Source organism: Saccoglossus kowalevskii, chromosome 15, assembly GCF_978046115.1.
Source record: "Saccoglossus kowalevskii chromosome 15, keSacKowa6.1, whole genome shotgun sequence".
Lineage (NCBI taxonomy): Eukaryota > Metazoa > Hemichordata > Enteropneusta > Harrimaniidae > Saccoglossus > Saccoglossus kowalevskii.
Window position 1 is genome coordinate 31,417,833 of NC_140655.1, and position 10,413 is coordinate 31,428,245.

At 37.0% G+C, this 10,413-nt stretch overlaps 1 long non-coding RNA gene across 2 annotated transcripts; it reads right to left on the minus strand.

The window, feature by feature from the left end:
- Positions 1-964: 964 nt before the first annotated feature.
- LOC144342278 (uncharacterized) lies at positions 965-7,214 on the minus strand. 2 transcript variants are annotated; one of them, XR_013418744.1, is made up of 4 exons: positions 7,133-7,214; positions 4,595-4,726; positions 1,563-1,709; positions 965-1,115 (listed from the first exon to the last, which is right to left on the minus strand). It is a non-coding gene; the product is annotated as an uncharacterized LOC144342278 (long non-coding RNA). The 2 variants fall into 2 exon arrangements; XR_013418742.1 differs by having other exon boundaries at positions 4,595-4,657; positions 7,133-7,209.
- Between the last annotated feature and the right edge of the window lie 3,199 nt (positions 7,215-10,413).

A 10,413-nucleotide genomic window follows, 5' to 3' on the forward strand; every position in this document is an offset into this window, starting at 1 on the left:
CGCCATTAGTTTTTTTAACATCGAATAACAGACAACTGCAACAAGTCAGTAGGCTAATTGGTGATATGCAACGCTAGGAAAAAACGGGTGTTGTCATGGTAATGATAGAGCAGATAACTTCAGGCACACACTCAAGCAAATTAAAATGAGTCAAAGATGTTTATGAGCATATATTTTGCCTGAAGCTATGGCCAAATATCAAATTTTCGCCCGTTGTCATGGCAGCAACTATTTTTTTCTTCAAATTTGTCCATCTTTGTAGCGTGGCCTGCCTGTCAAGTTTGACCAATACTGCCCTCTCCCAAATCACAAAAAAGTTAAGCCGTCCTTGACGAAAAGTTACCCCAAATTCAAAGTCATTCAACAATCAGTTTTTGTTGTTGCCATGGTAACGATGAAACAAGTACAGTTATAAAAAGGTACGTCAGTGAATAGATGGCAAAGGTTGTAGATTTACACCGTGGGTCAATTACTAATATATAACGAACATGAGTGCATTGATGTTTTTGCTGTATATTTGCTGCGTGGATGCAGGTATTGGAACGCACTATTGGTCATGGTTACAATTGGTAATAATGCAATTGTTTAAAAAAGAGATATGTAATAAACGAAATATGCTCTATATATAAATAACATGTTCTCTATTTAGTGCACATAATTTTAAAATCTGGGTAGTTGACAATTTTACTGTTTAAGTCGCAAAGTGTCATTAATGTAATTCGGTTTAAATTGAAATAATTATGTATTATATGTTGTTCGTGATTAAAACCAATTGATTTTTTAAAAATAGTTAAAATTAATAACGAACGACTACAACGCTTGAACAGAGTCGTTTATTTGAATAAAAGTGCTTACACCTGTTATTCAAAACGTATTGCAATGTTATAAAACATTCACAAATCTGATATTCAGTGTGTAAAATCAAATGGTTGTAGTCATCAATAATTCTCATTAAACAATGTAATACTTTATGTAATGCTTTATTGTATAAACTGTAATAACTTGAATTGTGTCTGTTATCGATGTATGCAAATAGTGACGCCATTCTTCTTATCCTCCAATACATTCTCAGTCAATGCCATAAATCATCACAGCTTATTAAGAGCAGCCAAGCACTGGAAAGACAAAAAAAACATTCATTCATTCATTCATTTTGTCCATACTAACTAATATATGCCCAGGAAGCTGCGACTTAATATAACATTGTCACTATTGAGTAGCGACGATAAAACGAAAGAAGTTCAAAGAGTCAATATTTCAGTGGCGGCGGCACAGGGGGCGGCCCCTCGAAAGGAATGTTGGTGGGCGTCGCCCCTCCAAAATCAAGCAGAAACCCTTTGTGTCAGCAAAATTTGTCCCTCAAAATATAGGAAATAGCGTTTCAGAGGGTTAAGATTTCAAATTTGTTAAGTGAGAGCATGCCCCGTACCCTCTAGTAAGGTCGCGCCTTGAGCACGAGGTTGGTGAGCAGATCTCGTCCCCCATGCAGCATTTCGTGCCGCCGCCTCTGTATTTCTTTGATCTGCAGTCGCCCGTCAAGACTAAAACTGAGTTACACTGACCAGCGCATGGCGGACACTCGGTGTTGGCATGACAATTGAAACAGGGACAATATGCTGGAATCGGTCCACTACCATACATTTTAATTGCAGTATCAGAGTCACTACCATCTAAGTCAAGGTTAATATTCATCTTATACGTGACATCCCCTAGATAATATAATAGATGACGAATCATTAAAACAACATACACCACCACCAGGGGTTGCATTAGTGTTTGATAATGTGGAGTCCCTGGGACCCACCCCTTATAAAATGTGTGGGTCCCTTAAAAATATGTGGGGTCCCTGACGCTATCGCACTTTATTTTTTTTAAATATTTGTTTGCACGAACTATTACACAATAAACATAAACAGGCATTAATCACATTTATATTGTACTTTATTTACATGTTCATTCAGCCTTTACATGTCAGCAATCTGCATTATTTACTTGGTTTTCTTCTATTTTTACAGTTATTAAAATATAATGCTGCTTTTACAAATTTTAAATCATTACTGGGTTTACCCTCAAGTTCTTCATAAGCCAAGATAAATGAACTGGTGTCAGACTTAACTTAGACTTAATACGGTTCTGGCAAGAAAATGCATGGCCTCATAGAACCTGCCGGGGAGGAGATCTTGCAAATAACTAATCGATCCATGGCTTCTAGAAAAGTGATTTTTTTCTCCCATAGTCACTTGTGTTATATAATTAAATAGTTCATTGTTTCGATTAATATTGTCCCAAGAAAACAATAACAACAATAACCACTCTGAAAATTGTCTGCTGATCGTAAATTGAGACAAATACTTTGTCCAAGACAGATGTAACCCGCCGCTTTGCACTGGTTAGCCGCTCTCCGGCAAAAAGTTGTTTGTTATTTCTTGACACTGTGGCTGGTGATTGTCACGCAAATTTACGACACTTGGCATAGCACATTTTAAGAGTGTCGTGCATATAGAATAGATTCATAGACGGTCACAAATAGGTTACTATTTTCGAAGTAGATGTGATGGAGCCCGGGCCAGTGAATGATGCAGGTAGAGTGAGTACATAAATTACAGGGGTGGATGCAACAAAGAGAAATCATCAACATAAGATCAACACTGTGTTAAAGCGGGAGGGTCGTCACCTGCGCACGCGCTGGAATTGAGTCCCAGGCGACGATAACAACACACGGTAAAAACGCAAAGGCTCATGGGTAGACGCTTGTTTGTAAACAACATGCTATGGCCATCTTACGCATGCGCTGGTGACGACTCCCCCGCTTTAACAATTTAACAATATCAGATCAACACTACGCGAAAAACTTCAGCCGTCAGTCTTATACGGGATTCGAACACAAACCTTTAATATGTTGCACTAATATGTTATGCAAATTGTATACATTGAACGACTAGCACGCAAACTTTCAAATGACATTGTAACGGATCAACAATGGCATGACATGGGGAAAAGGGCCCACAAACGAAATAATTCAGAAAAAGGTAAAATAGACGGAACTCCAAAGTTACCATTTTCGAAGTGAATCCGTTGGATCCAGAGAACAGATGAAGTTAGAGAGAGTATAAATTGGAGAAGTGGATGAAACAAACATCACTTAACAACTATGTGAAAAAATCGAATTCAAAACCTTCAATACGCAAGGGTAAGTTAATCGACGGCGACCTGAATGACTCACGAAATAGCAATTAAAAAGTGGTGGTCGCTGCGCCGCGTCCTTATATGGGACTCGTAGCGACGTACACGACTCGTGTAAAATGAATTGTTTTTTTAAAATGGAATTCGAACACGCGCTGGGCAACGACCGTCGCCCTTTAATCTAATTAATAACTTCGTAAGGTTTCTGCAACTGAATTTCCCAGAAATCAATTTTGTGCTGATTGACCTAGTGTTGATTACAGCTTTAATAATTGAATCTCCCAACAGATCAAATGTGTGTCGATTGACCTAGTGTTGATTAAAGATTTAATTTAAAGGGCGGTGGTCGTCGCACAGCGCGTGTTCGAATCCCATGTAAAACAACGAATTTTATACGCGTTGTGTACGTTGTTATGAGTCACACATCGAAGAGAACGCTGATCGTGATTGACCTAGTTTTGCTCTAAGGTTTAATAACTGAATTTTGTTTTTCATTTCATTATATCACGTGGTGGTCAGCAATATATTAGCAACAAGGAGGATACCATGGTAACCAGGCAAACAAATTAGTCAATAGGAAAAGTTTGTTAAGAAGATTGTCATTATGCCTATTTTTGCCATCGATAAATTGGATGTATAGTTCGGTGCGTCTGTTCAATCAGTAATGTGAATACCCAATCACGATCATGATTACATATTCGATTACGCCCATTCACGAACGTTATTGGTAATCATATAATCACGCCCTCTGCCGTCAGAGAGCAAATAATCTTCTCCAAAAAAATTATCATTTTTAGCTAGTGGCATACAAACGTTTACAATAGGTTCTACTATTTTTTACTCACTTTTTTTTTTCCATTATCATTATTATGTGTTTTGTTTAAACAATCTATTCCAGTAATGACGTCAAAGTACTGTAAAACCATGTATTTTCACTGGCATTTAATTTGCCATAGTATAATGAGTAGTAAAGTAATTTTACATGTTTTTGTGAATTATAATTCAGCGAAGTTTTCCAATCGGCGAAAATAGCAAAGTTAAAACCCAGTGAATAATTAATGTTTTTACAGTAATCATAATCACGATTGAGCATGTTGGAGTCATGCCCTCAAGCGGCAAAACGTCCCAATGTTTTTATTGTCTGTAAGAGACGCCATTTGATTGGTCAATGACATATATCATGCTTTAAAGTTTACCATCAACCAATCAGGGTTGTCTATTGAACAACATATTTTAAACATCCGGCAACGTCATTTTTACGTCACGAAATATTTTTTGTCGCTAGAGGGCGCGATTTATATGAACGTGTATTAATAATTGCTGAAACAAAGCAGTAAAAAAGTTGACGCCTTACAATTATTGATGAACACAAAAAACACCTTCCGCGCTTTGACAATCGAGGCGTACTTACCTAAAGTTCGTCCAGCCAAAGCACATACGAAAGCTACCACAATTAACAATCTCATGATGGTGTCTATGAAAAAATAATTATGCTGACGTCATCGGTTGTGTTGTACGGACATATGAGTAGTAGTGAGTGAACCTGTGCGTTACAGAAAACATGGGGGAAGCTGACGTCATCGGTTGTGTTGTACGGACATATGAGTAGTAGTGAGTGAACCTGTGCGTTACAGAAAACATGGGGGAACTGTTTCATGGCGACTAAAATCAAGTTACGTACGTTAGGTGTTGAAGGTAAACAGAATAACTATTTTCAGAAAAATTATATTCAAATATAATGAATCAGTAACCGTAACTCAACAAGTTACAGCATGCCGTAATTTTGCGGTATTTTACAGGGTAGTTTCATCCTACTATATAGGGAAATTGTAATTCCAAATATGGAATAATTACGCGCGTATGCATCCTCTAATGATAAAAACAAACATGGCTGCCATCAGGGATTGGCAGGACTCCACACAAAGAAGTTCGCTGATTCTGTTCTAAACTATTTGGATTCCGGCATTCCCATGAAGTATCATTGGAAGGAAAAGATGTATAATAATAAGTTATTACGAGGATACCTCAAAGTATGCACTCAGACAGTGTGCCGTCGCATCGATCTCCGCTGCGCGTCAGTCGATACTTCCGCTGTACGTATTTGTGCATACTTTGAGGTATCCTCGTAATAACCTCATAATATAATTATAATGTATCAGACTGATATTGCAATCATTTTACATGGAATGCAAATTTAAAGCGTTACAATCGTCACTCAGCATCGTGTTCTTTATAGGCTCAATATCGACGTAGAAAACGCATGTAAAATACATCGTTTGTTTACACGAAATTTGAAGAGGCGCTTCACGAAGACTGTAGTACTTTAAAGTCCATTCGTTAATCCGTCAAAAAGTACCGAGTGTATTTGAACACCCCATTGAAGTGTAATGTGTATAATATGCTTCCGTTATAATCAATTTACAAATCAAATAGTTTAAAAAGGGTGGCTGGGTATGGAAATGTTACGAAAACATGGGGTTTATAACCACGTGTTTATTCCATATTTCTAAACTCTACAACAACCACCTGTTTCGTCGCACTACGGCAACTATCACATCTCCCAAATAGCATGCTTTGCGAACTTGATGTAAACATTTTCCCAACAAACCCGTACATGCGTGAGACCGTGTCTTTCACTTAGGTAAAACGCATAGACCATGACGGGAAGCGCCAAGTCACAGTTGGCGGAGGAAATGGCAATAGACAAGGGGTCGATCATTTTAAATTACTAAAGTGGCTAAAATATTTGTTCAAAAAAATGAAAGATTGACACCGAGAGAAAATAATGCATGCAAGGTGTCACGGGGAAGAAATGTTTGAACATTTAAGAAAAAATAAAAATGTACAGAAAAGACATCGCTGAAAAAATGTGCCATAATTGATCGGATGTCGGGCAGACAAAATAAATACACCCAAATTGTACCATATGTACCCATGCCTAAACAAACATGGCTTCTTTAAAAGCCTTTAAAGGCGTAGATACATTTTCAAGAAAATGAACCATTCCATGTACCAAAACTCCAAAATCAACCTCTATTTGCAAAGGAATTCCCAGGAGCGTTATGTATACTGGAATACATACTCGCCCGGAGATTCACCAGCGTGTTCGCTGTAGACTAGAAGCCGTCTATTATCGTGAGACTTCATAATATTTACGTATTTTATTTTCGTAGTGTAATGCACGGGAAGGGTACTCTGAATGGTTAAATTCCAGGTCAGTTTTGCCAGGGAGGTTCACAAAAGGAATAAAGACATAAAGATTGAAAAATAACATTATTTTGTATTGTTTTTTAAATCTTAATAATCTTAAACACCGTACTTGCGGAGACGTGACTATCTGTTTAAAAAAAACAAACATCCATGGCGTTCGTTTTTGCGCAAATAAGACACACTTACATTTCAGGTGATAGTGGTGAGGCGATGACCGACCATTATTTAATACACGTAATTTTTTTAAAAGGTGGCAAAAACAAGCTAAATTGTCGGTGCCACACTCACTACCTCTCTGGCATGAAATACACTGCTGTCTGTGAAAAAACCCTAAAAACAAATCCGTTGCCACCCCTCTTTTATCCTCCTTGCCCCCAAGCTTGGATGTATTGGTAAACGCGGATAGTGTTGATTACAGATATTAATGTAGGGCTAAAATTGCTAGATAGATTGACACAAAATAATAGGCGATAATACTATGATATCTAAGCAATAGAGAACGCAGGCAATCTCGGCAAATCGGAGCATGGCTTGTAGCATTAGTATATTAATGAAATTCACACTTGCTTCACGTACTATTGGTGGTTGTCTTTACATTATATGCACAAGAGTTGGTACTAAAGGCGCCAAATCTACGATTTTACCCCCAATCGGAGCACGGGTTCTTTCAACGTTGCGAAAAGTGAAAACTACAAAAGGATGATGAAAACGACTTAACACGATATGTAATCACACTTACCAATCAGTACAACTTGGTACTTTCAAAGTGAGAGCGTGAAAAATGTTTTGTAATATGGCCAATGTGAAACGGGTATTTATACGGTAGAAGCGCGTGACAGACCGTTACACTCGTGCGAATGATATAGCCTTCAAATTGCACATAAACAACACTTTCTATTATCTGAGACCTTTCGTGCAAGTAATCAAGTGCACATCGTTTAAAAAAGTAATTAAATTTACTTTAACCCTGTAATCGATCAGTGTTAAGAACGATCAATTAACCCCTTGAACGCTATATTTTGAGGCATTTTCATATATTTTTGATTATATCATTGTGGACCGAATTTTCTATTGGAAACAGGTTCAATGTTTAGAAAACTTGTTATCTTATGAAAGATACAATTGACCTTGGCCTTCAAAGGATTTACATTATTGCCGACTATGTATCAATATGTCCTTACTTAGATTTAAGGCAAACTATTTGACATTTGCCAATATATCAAGTTATTTTAAATTGTTTTCATAGCCATACATTTAATTGACATAGTAATTATTCGCGTGCGCGAATATTTATTATCATGGGGTGTATAACACATGAACACAATAATTAATACAATTAGCTGTTATAAATCAAAATATATTATCAGCATACATGTAAAACATAAATCCGAAGCCGTTTTAGGTGTCCTAGAGCTACTTACATGAAGTTGGAAATACACCTATATAATTGTCATTGAAACATCGGTGAAACAAGTCTGTAAATAGTGATTTTATAATTCAAAAATAAATCTAACTGAACCGTTTTGTTGAATAAACTAATATACAGTTATCATGTACGTTAACATATAATGATCATGACATCAAAGACTTTGTGTTATTGTGTGGAACTGGTTTTTACTGTCAAGTGTAAATGAGTGTCAAGTCTTGTCACGCTATGATACATTTTTCATACATTGTCATGGAAACAATCCATTCTCTACTGAACATACACGACATTAAAGTAATTAATATATTCAGGAATGTTTATTATGTTTATTTACTGAATATACAGTGTATAGCGCAAAGCAGAGTCTTTGCTTGTAAAAATTGTAAATCCCGGTCATCAGCTGTCACTCAAATTTAAATATTTAATAGTGATTGGTCAAGAGCTAAACATTGTTTACACCCATAATGCATTCGCGCATGCCTTCATGTGACGTAGCATTTGCGACCGCCCACATATTCAAAATCAAAAAAACACTTGATTCCATGCGTTGATTCAATGACAACAATGCTCATGAAAACGGAAATTTAGACTTGGTCATACAAAAAATTGGTTGGTATTGCACATTAAAGGGCGGTAGTCGTCGCGCCGCGAACGTGCGACATTTGTGTTGATAAACATTAATTTTCCCACAGTCCAATGTGCTCTTCTAATGGAAATCCCAAGTATGAGGTTTGACCTGGGCGCTACTTGCACTAATTACAGCCGGTAAATCCTTGGATACCTTCCAATCACCTAAAAAAAATACCTAATTAAAGCTTAGTTACTTCTCATTTTGTACTCGTTAATCTGCGCAACAGCCAAAGTCGCCATCTTTGTTTATATGAGACCCATATACCTAGCACATGCGTGGCGCGACGACTACCGCCCTTTAAGTACTGCATGGAGTGAGGACTAAAGCAAGCATGTTGGAAAGGTAGGGGTTCACGGTTGTAATAAGTATACCATTGTGGGATGGGTGGGCTACTTATTACTTGTTATTTATCAGGATATCGTGGCTGGTGGTCTGCATAACATTGCATACATGTTATAAACGTTTTTATGCAATAAACAAATCAACTGCAATTATCAAAGCTGACAAAGAACTAAACTAAGAATTGTAAACTGACGTAAAATACTGCATATAATCACAATCATTTTTTTGGTTTATTTTATCACAGATAGAGGGACAATGACTTATATAACAGTAAATAAAAGTGAAGTTAGTTATTTTTAATCAAGACTGTATAGGTTCATGGATAAAGGTTGATTTGATCTTTTTTTGAAATGGTGAAAATGCTCTGCTTGGAATTTTGACAGAACTGATACTGTACATCATTGACATCATTACCCCCCTCAGACATACGCTAATTTGCATGAATTAGGTATGTATAGTAACGACTCAGGAGGAATACTTAGAAATTACATTTCGAATATGAATTATAAGCCACATAGAGTGTTGAGCTAAGAAGCTTGAGTCAATACATGTTTACATTGTCATGCTTAATCACTTTGGTCTGTATCAAAGCTGCACTATTCATCTGTAAATGCATTTTTTTTTAAATTTATTTTATATTCAGCCACTTCAATAATGCATTAGGTTTCCGAATCATTTTTTGTAGTATCATCCACTATTTTTGTCTGTGCCATTTCTGTGTAATGTCATTCACCATTCTTGTCTGTGCCATTTTTGTGTAATGTCATCCACTATTCTTGTCTGTGCCATTTTTGTGTAGTGTCATTCACCATTCTTGTCTGTGCCATTTTTGTGTAGTGTCATTCACCATTCTTGTCTGTGCCATTACTGTGTAGTGTCATTCACCATTCTTGTCTGTGCCATTTTTGTGTAGTGTCATTCACCATTCTTGTCTGTGCCATTACTGTGTAGTGTCATTCAACATTCTTGTCTGTGCCATTTTTGTGTAGTGTCATTCACCATTCTTGTCTGTGCCATTACTGTGTAGTGTCATTCAACATTCTTGTCTGTGCCATTTTTGTGTAATGTCATCCACCATTCTTGTCTGTGCCATTTTTGTGTAATGTCATTCACCATTCTTGTCTGTGCCATTTTTGTGTAATGTCATTCACCATTCTTGTCTGTGCCATTTTTGTGAAGTGTCATTCACCATTCTTGTCTGTGCCATTTTTGTGTAATGTCATTCATCATTCCTGTCTGTGCTATTTTTGTGTAGTGTCATTCACCATTCTTGTCTGTGCCATTTTTGTGTAATGTCATTCACCATTCTTGTCTGTGCCATTTTTGTGTAATGTCATCCACCATACTTGTCAGTGCCATTTTTGTGTAATGTCATCCATCATTCTTGTCTGTGCCATTTTTGTGTAATGTCATCCACCATACCTGTCAGTGCCATTTTTGTGTAATGTCATTCACCATTCTTGTCTGTGCCATTTTTGTGTAATGTCATTCACCATTCTTGTCTGTGCCATTTTTGTGTAGTGTCATTCACCATTCTTGTCTGTGCCATTTTTGTGTAATGTCATCCATCATTCCTGTCTGTGCTATTTTTGTGTAGTGTCATTCACCATTCTTGTCTGTG